Source organism: Miscanthus floridulus, chromosome 19 (assembly GCF_019320115.1).
Source record: "Miscanthus floridulus cultivar M001 chromosome 19, ASM1932011v1, whole genome shotgun sequence".
Lineage (NCBI taxonomy): Eukaryota > Viridiplantae > Streptophyta > Magnoliopsida > Poales > Poaceae > Miscanthus > Miscanthus floridulus.
The window spans coordinates 74,848,559-74,868,316 of NC_089598.1; the positions used below are offsets into that span (position 1 = coordinate 74,848,559).

The following is a 19,758-nucleotide window of genomic DNA, read 5'->3' on the forward strand; positions in this document are numbered from 1 at the left end:
AAAGGCTGACACGCCTCGATATAACCCGTGGTCATAACGGGCCATACCTGGGGTTCACATCAAGAACAGTGTCAGGCGTGCCGGTGTTGTTCTGCCTAATCCTCGTACAGACGCTGATAGGCGCGTCAGTTCACCACGACGTCTGCTGGGACGGAGTGGAACGCCATGGCCGGCAGATGACGCCTGCGCATGGCGCCAGTGACGAACAGGGCCGCGACATGGAGCCATCCCTGTTGACATCTACAGGATCGGCGGGACCCACATGAAGGAGAAGAAGGATCCTACAACCCTGGAAGCCTTCTTCTCTCTCGTTCTTCTCCTTTTCCTCCTCTGTAACCCGCGCTTTCCCTTCGCCTATAAAAGGGGAAGCAGGGCGCCCCATGAAGGGGGATCGGGACAGTGGGGGGGAGATTGAGACATGAGAGCACGACATGAGCACACGGCTGAGCGGCAAGTAAGCTCTCAGCACCTGTTCACTCCTTCCACCAGAGACTTGGGATCCTCGCCCTCTCTCGCCTGTTTGTAACCCCTACTGCAAATCAAGTGCCGGTAACACGAGCAACAGCGAACTGGACGTAGGGACTTTCCATCCGAGCCACTATAAACCCTTGTGTCATCCGAGGACACCATCTGAGCCAGACGCGCAAATACAAATTTACTCGTCGGTGGTCCGAAAACATCGACACCAGGGCAAGGATATGACGGGGCTTGAATTTAATGGACTGCAAAAAAAAGATTCTAGATGAAAACTCATGTGTTCTATGTTCATTGTTTTGCCATTACAGCTGGTTGCTGTTTCTATTGCAAAGTGTTGCTCTTCTGTCAATGATTCTTTTTGAGTATATATCTTTGATTGTGACCACAAGTACATCTTGCAAGAGAAGGGACAAACTATATAGTTGAAAACCAGCGCCAAATACTCTGTGATGTATTGAAACTGGTGAGGTACCTACAGGAAGAGGCTTGAATCAAGAATTGAAACTGTCCTTGCTAGGCCTAGGGATACTAGATGGGGTTGACATCGACCATGCTCTGCTGCACTACTTCAACAGTACTTTTCAGCGAACGAACAGTGTTTTCCTCCCATTTCAGCATAAGTCAAATTTTAGCGAAACGAACAGGGCCGATCATGTTACATTGGTTTAAGGCTTGAATCAAGAAACTGTCCTTACTAAGCCTTGTCACATGTGTTACTCATTTGATCTAGTACTACTCTATCCATCCCAAGTTATAAGACGTTTTGGCTTCTGTAGGTATGTAGTTTTTGCTATACACTTATATATACACTTATCTAGATACAAAATAAAAATAATGTATCTAAAAAACCAAAATGTCTTATATTTTGAAACAGAAAACACTGACCATCTACCTACCAAAGTTTGGTCCATCTACCTACCAAAGTTTGGTTTATTGTGATGTGGAAGTGTGATTCAAATAGAGTTACGTGCACAGGAGGAAGAGAGAAATGGAAGAAAACGAAATTTAAGGTGAGGGTTTTAGTAATCCCTTGGAGGAGGCAACAATACATTACTACTAATGTTAGGATACTATCTTTTATGCAATTTAAGGAACGAACTATTGACAATCTGTTGGAGAGGCTCTAACCAACCAAGAGTCGGATGCGCATCACGTACGTTCAGGTACGTCAAAGCTTTTTGTCGCTGTTTAAGATCTGGTTGTATCATATATACCGGTGACTACCTACCATGGTGGATTCGTATAAGCTCCCCGTGAAGATTAATTGCAATCACGCTCTGGTTTGCACACTTCAATTTTAAGTAGCTTTACTTGACTACAACAACTTCGGACGACATGTATACTAGTGTAGTAGGAAGGTGGAGCCAAACTAGCTTGGACGTACACAGCTGCGGAACTGAAAAAATTTTAAGGGAGACTAAACAGAAGTGCGACAGCAACATAGTCGTCTTGACTGTTGCTCGATCTTAAATCTCAGTTCCACCTACAAAATAAAATTTTGTCTAAAAATTTAGGGGAACAACAGAGAGGCTCCACTGCTCCGGTATCGGTAGGGGGGCTCGAGGCCCCCCCCCCCCCCCCCCCCCCCCCCCCCCCCCCGACCACCGTTGGATCCGCCGCTGGACGTACAACAAGGCATCCCCCGGCTCCCTTAATTTTGCGAAAAGTGGAATTTAATTTTCTGCATTCATGATTGTTAACTGAAAAAAATTAACGAACCTAACGTGATTTCTCACGAGCCACACCAGCTGTGCCTGTGTTCACAAGCTATCAGCCTAGCTATCACAGTAATTAAGTCAGTAGGTTAGGTTGAACCATAAGAACAGTTGCGATAACATATAAGAACACCGCGCGTACTAACGATTTTTTTTTTGGTAAACCCGGCCTCTTCATCCGATTGAATCTCGGATCTAACGAGTCAGATCACATCAGCCCATGCATTATTCAGTATGTTCGTTTAGCTGTGGCTTATTGTAAACGATCGTAAATTTCTAGCCAAAATCGTATTTTTCTCTCATATAAACCAGATACTTCTTCACGAATCAGTCAACCAAACAGGCTGATTCTCCGTGCATCCCGGGAGCAGAGTGATCGACCCGGAAAAGGACGTGAGATCATCGTTTTTTTGTTTTTGACAACAGACGTGAGATCATCGTTGATTAGCCTGTCCGCTCCAGTGCCAGGTGCGGTGGCTCAGGCTCTCAGGCTCACGATCGTGTCCCTACCGGACGGCCGGCTTGTCGCCCACCACAGGAGGCCGGGCTACACAGCAGTTGGTCGATACCACACCAATGCAAAAAGGTTCGGCTTGACTGTTGCCATACGTCCCGGTGAGGTGAACGCCTAGCTTAAAGTCCGCGGGCCCGCCGGCCTGGATCGAGATCCGCTCTGCTCCGAAAGGCCGCTCATAATTGCCAAGTAAGGAATTTCATTCAGTGCAAGAACATGGCGACGTGTAGGAGTACGTAGCGCGTGTTCTTTTCTACAGTAAACAGGACCCAAAATAGAAACTAAAATGATGTTTTTTTTTTTTGACTAAAATGAACTAAAGGAGAGAAGAGAGACTGCGAGGGAGGAGAGAGAGGAAGGGATATGTGCTGTTTAGTCTGAATTAGTAGCCTCCCAAGATACTGCTACATTTTAGTCTCTAGTCTTTGTTTTAGTCCCTGACGTTTGGTTCAAAGGTACTAAAATTTAGTCCATAGTTCCTTCTTCCACGAAAAAGAACATGCCCGTACTTTGGCCAATGAGATGACAGGACTTGAAACTGCTCATATTGATTATTCGTTGTCACCGATTAACGTGGCTGCCATTAAGCGTGTAGTGCCCATGCTATTAATTAATTGCTATATCCTTGAATCAATGCACTCGATCGATCTCCTGCTAGCTTAGCTAGTACGGAGTAGATGTGAATGTGATGGAGGCTTCATCGTCACCTCCCTACCGCCATCAGCGGCAGTCTTTAGAATTCTCAGATGACGCGGAGGTGGCTGGTTGGTCTGATGGAGTGAGAGAGAGAGAAAGGGATCGGCCGCCGCACGAGGTGAGAGAGAAGAGGACGACACTGGAACGCGAGACAGCAATAAAGAAAGCAAGAGGTGGCCTCGGAGTGGCCCCGCCCCATAGATCAATAGTGCAAGGAGGCAGTAGGCTCTCCCCCACAGCTGCTTCTTCCTTGCAGGCCAGGCCGGAGGGAGAGGGGTCGAATGGAGCCTCAGCCTGCCGGTCCTTTTCCCTTCAACCACCGCGCGATCTGCCGCAAATCCTCCATGCTTTCCCTTCCCCCGCGGAAAACGAGAGATACTAGATATATTACCCTGCTGCTATACCGCAACCGCAACAGCCCACCCGCCGGTGCAAGTTCGTCGTGATTCCATCTCCTTTCTGATCATCAGCGCAATTCATAATGCCGGCGTCGTCGTCGTCGTCGCCCGAGACCGTGAGCTGCGGCTTCGCTCTGGAGGAGGATCCGTGGTCGCCCATGATGATCGGCGGCGACGACTTCTTCCTGGTGCAGCTGGTGCCGAGGGACGTCTCGGACGGGCTCCTCGGCAAGTTCGCCGACACCAGCGCGTTCGACTTCGACTACGACCGCGGCGGGCTCTGGTCGCCGCTCGTGCCGCTGCGGCCCGAGGTCATGCTGCTCGCGCAGTCCCCGGCGGCCGCGGCGACGGCGGTGGCGCCGGAAGCGGAGGAAGGTGCGTGCTGCTCGGCGTGACAAGATGAGGGCAGCGGGGCTTTTGTTCACCATAGCACTCCTGGTCCGGGTCTCTCTGTGCTTGCAGGTGCTCTGCGGCTGCTGGCGATGGTGGTGACGTGACGTGCAATGCTGCCTACGAACTGCAAATGTTCTGCTGCTGCTGCTGAGAATCTTGGATTTCTACATTCCTCTGCAATATACACGCACAGAGTCAATACGAACTGTACTGTGTATATCTGTCTATGAACGATGGGAAGCTGAGGACTGGATGTAACGTGTATATGTATGCATGCAGCGATGCAAGGTCCAAATGCCATGATTGTATAATGTAGTCACAATACATAGTACATTGCTTTTTCATATGCCAATTGGACACGAATCATTGTATCGTCATTTTAGCTTGGAGGCATCTCCAACATGACATGGATGAATCCTGTAATTACGCTTGTTTTTCTAGGAAGTACTTTTTGGTCCACGTGGTATTAACCCTTGTTTTTTTTAGAAAGTACTTTTTGGTCACATAGTATTATTGATTAATGGAAGCGTAGAATATTTCCAAGAGTTTCTTTTAAAAAATGCCAAATCATTAATAATATCAAGTCCACAAAATCAGTAGTAGCAAGCTAAGTTTTTTTATCATTTTTTTAGTAGTTTGCAATTTTTTTTGTTGCTAAAAAAATTAAACAAGATTTCCTCACGTGTCAACCTAAACCGGTCATCAGCCTATGGCCACAACCGGTCCAAAAGAAACAAAGATTTCCTCACACCTTGTCAGTCTCATGCCACAACCCACCCAAAAAGAAATAAAATTAGCCTTGTGTAAGTCCAGGGTGTAAAGTTTTGGAATGTCACATCGGGTGTTATATCGAGATGTTATATGGGTTGTTCGGATACTAATAAAAAAATTACAGAATCCGTCAGTAATCCTCAAGACAAATTTATTAACCCTAAATAATCCGTCATTAGCACATGTGTTACTGTAGCACCACATTGTCAAATCATGGTCTAATTAGGCTTAAAAGATTCGTCTCGCAAATTAGTCGCAAACTATGTAATTAGTTACTTTTTTAGTCTATATTTAATACTCTATTCATGTGTCCGAACATTCGATGGGATATGAAGTAAATTTTAGGAGAACTAAACAAGGCCTTCATCACGCCTTGTCCTAAACATGTCATTAGCCTCGGCCACAACCGCCCAGTGCCTAGCACGGCTACAGTCGATGGGCGGCTAAGGCTGTCTCCAACAGGTGATCCATTACGGAACCCAAACTCAAAATAGGTCTCCAACACAATACATATAGCCTCCAATAGAGTATCTATGTGGAAGACCCATTTTGAATAACAGGAGAGACATAACCCAAATCTGAGTATCCTCTCTCCTGAAGACCCATTTGCAGAAAGAGTTATCTTTTGGGTCTTATTGCTGAATAAGACAAAAAAATAAGTATTGAACTCTTTGTCTGTAGCGCTATCCAAAAGATGAATGAGTCTTATATTTTGAGTCGTGGTTGTTGAAGATAGTCTAAAGTAGACCGACTAGAAATGCAGCGGAAACCAGGCGCTAACTTAAGAGTTCGGGAGTTTGAGGGTACTGGACCTGTTTTGGGTGTTACTTTTGAAAAAAAAGCGATTTGGGGTATATTTATACTTATGGTCATGTTTAATTTTTGTATCCGGATTTTTGTTTGCTCTTTTTTTGTTGTTAAATATGTAATGCTTGTGTAACCTTTCTTTTATTATAAATAGGAATAGCAGAAAGTTAGGTAAGATGCGGGTGGAGTAAATACTCGAAACATTTCTTCTACTAGTATAATGCCCGTGCTAACGCCTCAGCTTTATCTTGAGGATCCACATGAAAACAACCTGAGAAACACTTATGCATAAGAAGGCATAGTAAAGTTATTTATCACGGCGCCCTACGTCCAGTGTGGAGTAGATAGTATGTTGCGCCCTGCGCTATGTTGTCCTCTTGATCCCTATCGAGATCTAGAGGTTTTTGTTGTGGCGTGTTCTTGTGTAGGTCCCGATCTAGGGACCCCTGCCCTCCTTTATATAGTCCAGGAGAGACTGGAGTCCTAGTCGGTTACAAAGTAGAGATCCTAGTAGGATTATGTGTAACTAGTCCTAGTAGGATTACATATAGAGAATCCTATTTGGACTAGGTTTTTTCTCTCTCTTCTCCGTGCGGAACCCTATGGGTCCCGCATCGACACTCACTAACCGGGACAAAGAAAGAGTACTTTGTTGCCAGCATGGACATTTATAGAGCCCTCGTTCATATGGAGAGCCCTGTACAAATAAATTTTGAAAGGCATCTAGAGTAAAAACCAAAATTCACCATTGACATGAAAATTATGCAGTATTGTCGGATGGCAAGATCTGATTTTACCTGTTGTCCATATATGACACCAATATTCACCGAGACCACCAAGCCAACCTTGTCATTGATTAACTGATAACCCAACACATAAATTCAGTCTACAAGAACCTAAAGAACCAGCAAACTAATACATTTCTATGCACCTGGTTAAATTCGCAAATAAAATTGGCTGCAGTCTACATTAACTCATGGAAAATAATTTCCCAAACTCTCAGAAACATTTTATCAAACGCATGGAGTGCGGATTAGAATTGATCCATTTCAAATTATTTTTATGAACTTGTATACACGTGATGGATCATTAACCAATCTAGAAAAACAAGAAGAGGAGGGGAGGGAAAACGTGACCTTGTATATGTTCAGCAGGTGAATTGGTGGTGTGTCCCTCATAGCTTTGATGGATCTTCGGCATATGTGTTCAAACACTCGGTGCCATGCTCGAGTGGATCTTCAGCCACCCGTAGGCAACCATGTAAACATTGTGGCTTAATTTAAACCATTCAATCATCCATATACAAATTGAGGGAAGGATCAATACCTCATGGACACTCATGGCTGAAGGGGAGATGCAGGCAACGGACAAGACGAAACATGCAGGAACCCCTTGTAGTTGCTACTAAAGAATATGATGCTCTTGCCCCATCCAACTTAAACAAAAGCTCACATCATTTCTTGCTAATCTTGGAAGGCATCAAAATATGCTTTCCCAGAACCAACAATTATCTTTGTTCCCGTACAAAATATTAATGGACAACTAGTCACGGAGTTCATACCATAACGTGCATTTGCGTTTCAATCATGTAACATACATGTATGAACCAATGTTCAGTGACATGATGCAGTCAGGCATCCACACGCAGGTGAGCAGCTTCACTGCTGGATTCTCTCTAATGTGGCCAAAGCTCGCTGCAGCCCGGAGGCCACAACGACCCCGATGTGGGAGGGACCCTTATCCAACCCCAAGAGCTTCTTCTCCTTCATAGGATCTGTATCAACTGCAATGAATCATGAATGGGGACGACGCAGGGACAGAGAGATAGGGCTGATGTGAGACAAGGCGCCACGTACCTGGAGGACGAGAACGCCATCGTTGTTCGTGGGCTCAGCGAGGCCGAGGTGCGCCCCCGTGCATGGGGGCTGAGCCAGATCGGCCCTCGCCCTGTGCCTTAGGAAGAGGTGAGCCTCCGCGAGCATCCAGGGAGAGGGGAATCCATCGCAGTGGCTCTTCATCACCGGGCGGGAGGAGGATGACCAGGAGCTCAATGACACATGCAACACTAAGCACTACGACATCCTCCAGGTCTCCCGCGTCCTCCTCGTCCTCCCAGACAACGCGCTGCCCTCGTCCTCTCCCTCCCCTGCCAGATCGGTCCGTACAGCATCGGGCTCAACGACATCTCTGCCTCCGACACCGTGGCCCGCCACAAGGAGCTCCTCCAGGAGCGCACCGACAGCGCGCAGCTCCCCATGAGAATGGCCCTCTTCTTCAGCAAGGTGGAGATGGTGGACGGCAAGACGCTGGCGGACTACGACCCCCGACCGACGGCATGGACGCGAGCGCCGTCATGCGCTGCAGGTTCCCGCGCCGTCGGGTCTCGCCTGCCTGCCTGCCGCCACTGCCGCCTTCCCGTGCGGGACCAGCGTGTGCTTTGCTTGGTCTGGCGGATCTGGGAGGAGGCACGGCCGGGCGGCGGGATGGTCTGGCGGATCTAGGAGGAGGCGGCAGAGCGGTTGGTTCAAAGCCGGAGAAGAGAGATCCATGGCGTCCTCGACGCGTCCATTGGCAGCGGCGGCGTTTTGAACGTGTTTTTTTATTCAGAGATGATTGGCTTCGCTCGTTAAATCGCAGTTGCGACGGGTGGCGTGCGACGAGGGCGCGGGGGTGAGAAGCCTGGCATCCACATATAACCGTGGTCATCGGATTTGGTTTAGGTATTTTATTAGCCCTTGATTTTAATGTAGATAAATTACTGTGTGCATTTTTCTAGGTGCATAATGGTTGGAGGCTTTCAGCGGGAGACTTTTTTTCTGGAGGGACCTAGTACAATTTTGATTGATCTATTATAGTAGATATTATAAATAGGAATCACAACAAGCCACGTAAGATAAGGGTGGAGTAAGTACTCACCAATGACGAAATACCCGATGGGTAAAGTTTAGTGCCCATATCTGCAAGATAGATTATCAGTAAATTAGATAGAATCCTTTGGGTTTGATTGGTTGCATGTACACCTCTTATCATAGGTCATTTTTGAACAATTTGCTCCTATTTGGTTACTAGAGGTACACCTCTTATCTAGGTCATTTTTGAGCAATTTGCTCCTATTTGGTTACTAGAGGTACCACGCGCGGGAACTCTAACCTATCACTTTCGAAATAGCTTATGAAAAACATACATTCCAAGAGTACGTATGGTTGAATATATTAATAACTCAAAACAATTGATGAAATTCATCGTGTAATATCATGTTAAAATGGTAGTGTTATTATTGCAGGATTTAAATAGTAAATAAAGTAGAACCAATATTGTGCATACATGCAGAGTGAACTGTGAAGTTACCATGCATTTGTATGGGAGACTAAGGCCCCGTTTGGCTGGGCTCCGGCTCCCGCCTGTCGGCTGCTGGGCGGTCGACATCGGGTTACTGTTCACCGAAGCCGTTTTTCTCTCTCATCTTTTCCTCTCTCACTAACACAACCGGAGCCAGAGAAGCTTATTTTTCTGGCTCCGCGGCTCTGGCTCCTGTAGACATCTGTTGGCCGCTGGGCGGCCGACACCCTGCTACAGTGCAGGAGCTGGAGCCTGCGAGAGCCTGGCCAAACGGGGCCTAACATAACAATAGATTAAGCATAGGAAGTGGTGCGTACGGCAAGATAATAAATAACAAAAGCACCAGCGGCCGACACCCTGCTACAGTGCAGGAGCTGGAGCCCGCGAGAGCCTGGCCAAACGGGGCCTAACATAACAATAGATTAAGCATAGGAAGTGATGCGTACGGCAAGATAATAAATAACAAAAGCCTGACCATGATTCAATTGAATAGTGCATCCTGATTGAATGAATATCGCTTCGACATAATCTCTCCAAAAAAAAAAGCCACGTGACAAGCTTGGGGAGCAACTCTCAAAAAAAAAATCTCTCCAAAGACAAATCTCTCCGCGCTGTCATCCATCTAACCATCTGCTCCTCGCTTCCCGCTCCATGCTCCTCGACTGGCGAGATAGAGAGATCCTTGGGTGTCGCTCCCGTTAATAATCCATAAGACTAATTTTTTAAGATTAATTAATTTGTTATTAGCATATATTTACTGTAGCACCACGTTGTCAGATCATGAATTAATTAACTTTAATAAATTCGTCTCGTAAATTAATCTCAATCTATATATTTAGTTTTGTAATTAATCTATATTTAATATTTCATATATGTGTTGGAGAGTGAACAAACAACCCCGTGCTTGAGCTGAGAGATCCTTAGGTGTCGCTCCCATCTCACAACGCCTTGTGCTTTTAGCCTAAGCACGGGGTTGTTTGTTCACTCTTTAATAGGACGTTTGATACGTACATAAAATATTAAATATAGATTAATTACGAAACTAAATATATAGATTGAGTTTAATTTACAAGACAAATTTATTAAAATTAATTAATTCATGATTTGACAACATAGTGCTATAGCAAATATATGCTAATAATAAATTAATTGGGTTTAATAAATTGGTCCTAACGAATTCTATAATTTATTTTTTATTAATATCAAAATACCCATTCGACGTCTCACGTGACTTCATGAGGCGACAGCTCCTAGACTTTAGCCTCTACATGGAGACACCTGGTTCCCCTGGAGCCACGCTCGGGGACATGGCGCCGATGCTACTCGTGGTGGCAGCACAGCCTTCCACAGCAGTCGCGCTGGGGGCCACGACGATGGTGCTGCCTTCCCTTACAGCCCCGTTGGGGGCCACGGCACCCACGTTGTTTATCAGGTATCGATATTTGGGATACCCAAAACAAACAAGTTAGCGTCTATATTGATTTCCCTGAATGGGACAAGATGAATTAAAAAGTCTCGTTCGACCCCAAGGCCGCGGGCTCCGCCTCGTCCGACCTCGAGGCTGCGGGCTCCGCCTCGCCCGACCTCGAGGCTGCGGGCTTCGTCTCGCCTGACCTCTTGGGTGCGAGCTCCGTCTCGCCCGACGGAGACCCATATCGCCGTCAACCACTCCAGGTCCACGCGTATGGGCTTGGGTCAAAACCCTGACACCAGGGAAGAGACTGGCACGCCTCGATGTAACCCGCGGCCATGACGGGCCATACCCGAGGATTCACATCAAGAATAGCGTCGGACGTGTCAGTGTTGTTCTACCTAACTCTCATACGAACGCTGACAGGCACGTCAATTCACCACGACGTCCGCTGGGATAGAATGGAACGCCATGACCGGCGGATGACGCATGCGTATGGCGCTAGTTACGAACAGGGTCGCGACGTGGAGCCGTCCCTGTCGACGTCTACAGGATCAGCGGGACCCGCATGAAGGAGTAGAAGGACCTGGCGATCCTGAAAGCTTTCTGCTCCCTCTCGTTCTTTTTCTTTTCCTCCGCTGTAACTCGCACTTTTCCTTTGCCTATCAAAGGAGAAGTAGGGCGCCCCATGAAAAAAATCCAGATCTGCACGAGACCGAACTACAAGATAAAAACACAAGAGCACGACACGAACACAAGTCTGAGGGGTGATCGAGCTCTCAGCACCCGTTCACTCTTTCTATCAGAGACTTAGGAATTTGTAACCCCTACTGCAAATCAAGTGCCGGTAACACGAGCAACAGCAAACTAGACGTAGGGACGTTCTGCCCGAACCAGTATAAACACTTGTGTCCTCCGAGCAGACCATCCAAACCAGACGTATAAATACAAATTTACTTGTCGGCGGTCTGAAAACGCGGCGGCGGCGCTGCCTTCCCCTGCAGCCGTGCTCGGGGCGACGAGACCGGTGCTCCTCGTGGCGGCGGCGCTGCCTTCCCCTGTAGCCGTGCTCGGGGCGACGAGACCGTTCACTCTTTCTATCAGAGACTTAGGAATTTGTAACCTATACTGCAAATCAAGTGCCGGTAACACGAGCAACAGCAAACTAGACGTAGGGACGTTCTGCCCGAACCAGTATAAACACTTGTGTCCTCCGAGCAGACCATCCAAACCAGACGTATAAATACAAATTTACTTGTCGGTGGTCTGAAAACGCGGCGGCGGCGCTGCCTTCCCCTGCAGCCGTGCTCGGGGCGACGAGACCGGTGCTCCTCGTGGCGGCGGCGCTGCCTTCCCCCTGCAGCCGAACTCAGGACCGCGGCGCTGGTGCTCTTGGCGTTCCCCAACTTCAGGGCGACGACACCGGTGCTGCTCGTGGCGGCGGCGCTGCTGCCTTCCCTGCAGCCGAACTTGGGACTGTGACGCAGGTGCTCTTAGCGTCCCACAACTTCATGGACTTCGCGTAGCTCTAGGCATCCAACCTCGTCGCTGGTTCTTATAAATTAGCTGACAATTAATGGATGGTGATTTAGTGCATGCAGGTGGGAAGAAGAAACGGGAAGCCTGCGCATGCGGGGGAGGAGAAACTGCAAAACCACAAAAGAGATTGCATACGATTCTTCCTATGAGGGCGTCCCCAACAACCTGAGTAAATCGCCGGCTCCTGTGTTAGCAAGAAACAAAAAAAAAAGGATGCAAGCTCCCTCTATCTAAAAAAACATGCAGCGTGCCAGATAAAGTGTTCATGTTTAACCAAATTTTTAGTGAATAATATTTATATTTATAACTCAAAATTAATTTATTATGAAAATATATTTCATAATTAATCTAATAATATTTATTTGATATTATAAACGTTTATAGTTTTTTTATCTATAATTAATTAAACATGATATAATAAAATATGGTACTGTACTAGAATGGCATGTTTTCTTGTACGGAGGAAGTATACAGGGAACGCAGGTCACTGACTCAGGAAATGTTGAAAGACGTGCGAGCTAGGCGCTTCTTCCGTCGCTAGCGCTGTAAATTTTCTCGTCCTCTCTCTTTTGGATTGGGTAAGCCGGTCCTCCTAGCCAGCAGGTTGTCAGCCGTTGGGGACGCCTTTATTGATGATGACGTGGATGCTGGAGAAGGTAGGAAAAAACTGTAGTGAGGTTCTCCTGTTTAAATATAGAAGATATGTACAAACCCATATGCAGGCTAGTACTCTGCCCAAAGCAGTCCAAGGTTGCACCCCACAAATCGAACGATTTGGCCGTCTCCAGCTATGCAGACATCGCTCCGCAACCATTCTGCGACCCATCAGTAAGCTATTGCACCTACTTTGCATCTTCCATTTGGATGGGTCCCTGAAGGAGAAGGGGTGCACCTAACGGAAGAGGAGAGGAAGCGCAGCGGTGGTAGGAAGGGAGGTGTGGCCATCACAGCTAGAAGAAGCATTGCACCCTTGCCGCTGCTGAACGCATCTAGGCCTCAATTTACTGATTTTAGGGTTTTGGTGATTGATGAACACAAGTTGTTGTGAATAGCGTGTGTTTTATAGCGCTAATCACATTTGGATTAGTCACAAGTTGGCTGGCCACGAGTGTCTTAGGCCCCAAAGATACGGTTTGAGGCTTTACCGTATGGCAAGTGAAGCCAGAAAAAAATTTAGGAGGGGCTGAACAAAAGAATAGAGGTTTTTTTTATCTTCTCTTAACCTTAGCCCCTCATACCTAATACATGTATGCATAAAATTTTAAGGGAGGACTTAGGAAAACTCCACGTGCTCAGGATAGGTAGGGGGGCTGAAGCCCCCCTAGCCCCACCGCTGGCTACGTCCCTGCGTATGGCCCCATTCACTTCGCTGAAAAACAAGCAAAAACATTGTTCCGGTTGATTTGTTGTGAGAGAAAAATACTATTTCGACTGAAAAAAGAAGCTGAAAAGTACGAATTATAAGAGAAGTGAACAGGGTCATAGGACATTCGTAAAGACTAAGAAGACTATAGGGCGAATGTAGGCTTGATGCTTAAAGACACTCACTATAGTGTGTATTAGGGCTTTTGTTTTTTGTTTGGTCATACTACTAAGGGGAAGTCCAAGGCATTCATCTGAGGGAGTCTAAGCGAGAGCATTTGGATGCGCAAGAGGCTAAGGCCTTGTTCGTTTTGGTGAAAAGCTATGGCTGAAAGTACTGTTCGTTGATTTATTATGAGAGAAAAATACTATTCGTTCGCTGAAATAATACGGCTCATAAGACAAGCCAATATGGCCTAACTCTTAGTCAAGATCATGATGGTACGTTCGATGATACTGTGCCCCATGTAGAAGTGACTTTCCTGAATGTGACAACGTGGCTACTGTATGATTCATTGTGCTTGTGTGGCACTCGACGAATCATTTTGTGAGGCCGAACTTGACTTAGTGACAAGTTGGACATCTCATTGACAGATGTGTGTCCTATGATTAGGTGTGCTTATAGCACTCGACAGATAGTTCAGTGAAGCCAAACTTGACTTAGTGACAAGTTGGCAAGGTTACTGGAGTGCGTCGTACGATTGAGTGTTAGCCGGTGATGTCAATATGTGTCAATTTGTTTTCAATAGCTAACAGTCTCTTCACCCTTTTATATAGGTGCTACACATGGGTCATTTGGAGTTGATTTTCCACCCCATTGTTACTATCACCTATAGATAGGATAGCGAATAGGGGTGAAAGTGGTATGGATAATCATCCACTCTGATCTGCTCCGAATCCAAATTCTAAGGATATGGAAAGTGTTTTTAATAACCATGCGGATGCGGATAATCCGAATCCGATTATATGCGGATGCAGTGTAGGATATAGGATTGACGAAATCCGACAGATATGGATTATCCGATAATTAAACATGGATTATCCGACGCTTATAATAGGATAATCCGAATATTTTAAGAAGCCCAAGCAGCAAGAATACAAGTTAGCCTAGCCCATGACACAAGTATCATTATATTGTAGCCCATAAACAAAGCTCGTCAACTATATATACTAATTTAAGTATGTTTGCAGACGACATGGAATGGTAGTTCTAGTGATTGCCTATTTGTCGTTTTATGACTTTGGTTAATGAATTATTTCTCATCATAAAAAAACATGTAAGCATATATTATCCCACTTCAAAAAGTCCACTTCCGCTCCGACACCGGTCCGAATCCGTACCATTTCCGACATCTAAAAAAATTTGTATCCATGTCCAAATCCGTATAATATCCGATCCACTCCAAATCCGATCAAAAAAATGGATTAGGATATGAGAAAGCCATTATCCGCTCTGTTCCGATCCATTTTCATCCCTAATAGCGAAGCACTTATATAGCCACCCAAGCCAAGAAGTGAGAATTGAGTGTTAGCCTTGAGTGCTACCAGTGTCGTGCTTGGAGTTTCCTTGAAATAGAACCTTGAAAGCATCTAGGCCTCTAGTTGGGTTTTGGTGATTAATGATAATACGTGATTACTATAACTAACGTGTGTTTTGCGGAGGCAATTAAGTTAGGTCATAGTAATGGCAATTGATTGGGCAATTATTGTTGTCATGCCCCTACGATGGAAATCATTTCGGTTTTCAAAGGATGGACGACAATGTTAAGGATAGACTAGTTCTAAGTGTCGTTTGGTGTTGAAGAGACACTTAGAGTAGTTTAGGACTTTGTTTTTCCTTTGGCCGTACTATTAAGGGGGTATAGACGGGTAGCTTGACCTAGGTGAGTCTAGTGGGTTAGGTGTGGTGCACACATGTCAAATCTAGCACTAGGTAGCTCCTAAATAGCCCTAAGATCAATTAGAGCAAACTTCATTCACATATGATTGCGAGTTTAAAGTGAATGGAGGGTCAAATGTTGATCGGACGCTAGTTCCGGTGTGACCGGACGCTGGTGCAAAGTCCGGTCAGTTCATTTGATCAAGGTGAAGTCGTCTGGATGCGACCGACGCTGAGCAGCAAAGTGACCGGACGCTGTATGCCAGAGTCCGATCAACATCAGTAAGGTTCCAGAGAGCAGTTTTCGTGACTGGACGCTGGTCTGTGTCTGGTCACAACTTAACTGCTCGGTGGCGGGGAGAACTAACCGGAGCGTCCGGTCACCCCGCAGTGGCACATAACGGTTCGTTTTGGATGAGGGGTTATAAATACTTCCTCTATTCACTCAAGGGATTACTTTTGCTCATTTCAACAGCTGAGAAACACCATTGAGAGTGTCAAGGAGAGCAAGGTCCTAGTGAGGTGATTGAGATTAGAGAATCCAAGAGAGAGGCCTCATTAGTGAAAGCAAGAGTAGCAAAGTATACATTCACTCTCCTCATTAGGCTTGTCGTGGTCAAGTGAGAGTTTCTGCTTGTTACTCTTGGTGATCGCCATCACCTAGATGGTTTGGTGGTGATTGGGAGCTTGGTGATCATCCGACGGGGCTTGTGGATGACCCAACTCAAATTGTGAGCAGTTGTGAGTGATTCACCGCGATGGAGTGTCGAAGAATCAACCCATAGAGAGCACTTGATCCTTGCACGGATCAAGGGGGAGCTACACCCTTGCGCGGGTGCTCCAACAAGGACTAGTGGAGAGTGGCGACTCTCCGATACCTCTGTAAAACATCACCGCGTTCCTCCTTCTCTCTTTACTTTAAGCATTTACTTTAAGCAATTCAATTTTTGTCTTTACAATCATAGAATTGCTATGCTAGAGTAGGATTGGAACTTAGGTTGTAAAACTTTTGTGCGGTAGAACACTAGAAACACATTCTAGGCACAAGGGATGAAGTGGGCTAAGTGTAGGGTTAATTATTACAAAGATTTTTAGAATTAGTCCAATTCACCTCCCCTCTTAGGTATCTTGATCCTTTCAATTGGTATCGGAGCCTCATGCTCACGTATTTAGGCTTAACTGCCTAGAGAAAGATGTCTCATGGGGATAGACCTCATCCTATCTTTGAGGGAGATGATTTTCCTTATTGGAAAATCTGCATAGAGGCGTATTTAGAAGCTCTAGATGTTGGAATACTTAGAGCCGCCTCACAAGGATTCTCAAAACCTCGAGATCCCACACACCTTCAAGGCGATGAAGTGAACTATGAAAAATGAAATATAAAGGCTAGAAATACCATCTTTAAAGGCCTTTGCAAAGATGTGTTTAACAGGGTGAGGAACCATAAGGACGCCCATGTACTATGGTCGGACACTTGTGCGCTCCATGAGGGAACTAAGAGCGAGCGTGAGGAACGCTATCATTTTGTAATGAAAAAGCTTAATTCTTTTGAGATGCTTCCTAAAGAGAGTGCTAATGAAATGTACTCACGCTTGAATGTTCTTATAGAGGAAGTCAATGGGCTTGGACTCACTCAAATGCAACCATCCGATGTTGTAAGAAAAATCTTGAGTGTCCTCCCCATTGATAAATATAGGCATATTGTGACCGTGCTTCATCAAGGTGATCTTTCCACCGCTACACCAAATCAAATCTTGGGAAAGATCAATGCTGATGAGATGTACATGCACATTACACCACAAGATGACTCATCCTCTACCAAGAATAAAGACAAAGACTTAGCATTCAAGGTTAGCCAAGAGAAGGGCAAAGCAAGAATTGAGTATGAGAGCTCAAGTGATGATGAAGTTGATGATGCAAGTCTTGCTCTCATGGTGAGAAAACCCGCCAAGATGCTAAAGAAGCTCAACAAGACTGGCGTCAAGTTTGATGGTAAGAAAAAGAAGTTCTTCACTAGCACATGAAGGAAGCCAATCTCTAAGATGGTAATGAAAAGCTCAAGAAAGATCTTGAAGAGCTCAAAACCACCAACACTATAGTGTTAGAAACTCTTGATCATGATGGTGGTTTGATTCTTGAGAATGAGAAGCTCAAAGAAGAGAACAAGAGACTCAAGGAAGAGAAAAATAATGATGCACTCAAAGAAAAGAACAAGAAGCTCAAGTTGGAAAAAGAACATCTCAAGATTGGATTGAGCAAGTTCACAAGAGGCAAACATCTTCAAAGTGAGTTACTAATGAATACCGTCATAAAGATGGATAGAAGTGGCATTGAGTACTTGGCAAACCAAGAGAAGAAGGCTCAAGCTCAACAACAACAACACAAGTCAAAGCCAAAGCCAAAGAGGTGTTTTGAGTGTAGACAAGAAGGTCACTTTGTCCATGAGTGTCAAACTCCACCACCACAACCCTTGCCTAAGCATGCTAGACCATTTGCTTTCAATGCTCACTACATGCTTAGAAAGGACTCTAGTGGAAAGATGAAAGTTATGTTCTTAGGACCTCCCACCAAGAATATGCCTAAGAAAATTTGGGTAGCAAAGTCACTTGTTGAGAAAGTCAATGGCCCTCAACAAGTTTGGGTTCCTAAAGCTTGATCTCTTGTGTGTAGGTGAACTATAAGACCGGTGGAAGTCATTGGATAATTGATAGTGGTTGCACACAAGATATGACTGATGATCCTTGTATGTTCATCTCACTAGATGAAAAAGTAGATGGACAAGAAAGAATCACATTTGAATACAATTCAAAGGGCAAAGTTAAAGGATTGGGTAAAGTGGCAATATCAAATGATCATTCAATCTCAAATGTGCTATATGTTGCTTCATTGAGTTTCAACTTGCTATCCGTTGGTCAATTTATGTGATCTTGGCTTTCAATGCCTATTTACCGAGAAGGGAGTGGTTGTATCCAAGAAAGATGATGATCAAGTGATATTCAAGGGATTTAGATACAACAACCTATATCTAGTGGAGTTCACCTCTGAAGATGCTAACTTAAAGACATGCCTATTCATCAAAACATCACTTGGGTGGCTATAGCATAGAAGACTTGCTCATATTGGGATGAGCTCACTCAAGAAGCTTATGAAGAATGAATTGGTGAGAGGGTTGAAGGATGTGAAATTTGAGAAGGACAAGCTTTGTAGTGCATGTCAAGCTAGCAAGCAAGTTATAAACACTCATCCTACAAAAGCTTTCATGTCAACCACAAGAGTGATAGAGCTCCTTCACATGGACTTATTTAGACCAACAACATACAAGAGTTTGGAAAAAAATCTTTATTGTCTTGTGATTGTTGATGACTACTCAAGATATACATGGGTGTTCTTCCTTCATGATAAATTTGAAGTTGCATCATGCTTCAAGAAGTTTGCCAAGAGAGCACAAAATGAGTTTGAATTGAAGCTCAAGAAGATTAGAAGTGACAATGAAAAGGAATTTAATAACACAAACATTGAGCTTATTGTGATGAAGTTGGGATCAAGCAAGAGGTCTCCAAAACATATACTCCTCAACAAAATGGTGTAGTTGAGAGAAAGAACCGAACATTAATCACACTAGCAAGAACAATGCTTGATGAGTACAACACACCCAAAGCTCTATGGGCAGAAGCTATCAACACCACATGTTATGCATTCAATCGCCTATTCCTTCAAAAGTTTCTTGGCAAGACACCTTATGAGTTGCTCAACGGGAAGAAGCCAGACGTCTCCTTTAGGGTGTTTGGTTGCAAATGCTATATCTACAAGAAGCGGCAACACCTAGGGAAGTTTCAAAGACGTTGTGATATTGGTTTTCTTGTTGGTTACTCATCAAAGTCTAAAGCATATAGAGTATTTAATCATGCCACCGGCTTGGTTAAAGAAACATATGATGTGGAATTTAATGAATCTAACGGCTTCTAAGGAGCACATGAGAATCTTGATGATATAGGTGATGAACCATTGAGGGAGGCCATGAAGAATATTCCGGTTAGAGACATTAAGCCTAATAATAATGAAGATGATGTACAAGTGATTGATCCACCTTCTTCATCAAATGTGCCATAAGATGGTGATAAAGATGGGAGAGTAGAAAATAAAGATACTCATGTCTCCTATGAGCAAATAGTGACACAAGCACAAGATGTTGATGATCCACAACCTTCCCCTCAAGTGGTTGATAGAAGAAACTTACCTCTACTACAAGCTCATCCATAAAATCTCATCATAGGGAGTCCATCAAAGGGTGTAGTGACTCGATCTCAAAAACTTGCTTCATTTATTGAACTTCACTCTTTTGTCTCTTGCTTTGAGCCTACCAAGGTAGAAGAAGCTCTTCAAGATCTAGATTGGATAAATGCCATGCATGAAGAGTTGAACAACTTCGCCCGTAATGAAGTTTGGACTCTTGAAGA

The 19,758-nt window shown here is 45.0% G+C and overlaps 1 pseudogene; it reads left to right on the plus strand.

Moving 5' to 3' along the window:
- The first annotated feature begins 3,612 nt into the window (after positions 1-3,612).
- LOC136529664 (uncharacterized) lies at positions 3,613-4,607 on the plus strand (annotated as a pseudogene).
- The last annotated feature ends 15,151 nt before the right edge of the window (positions 4,608-19,758 follow it).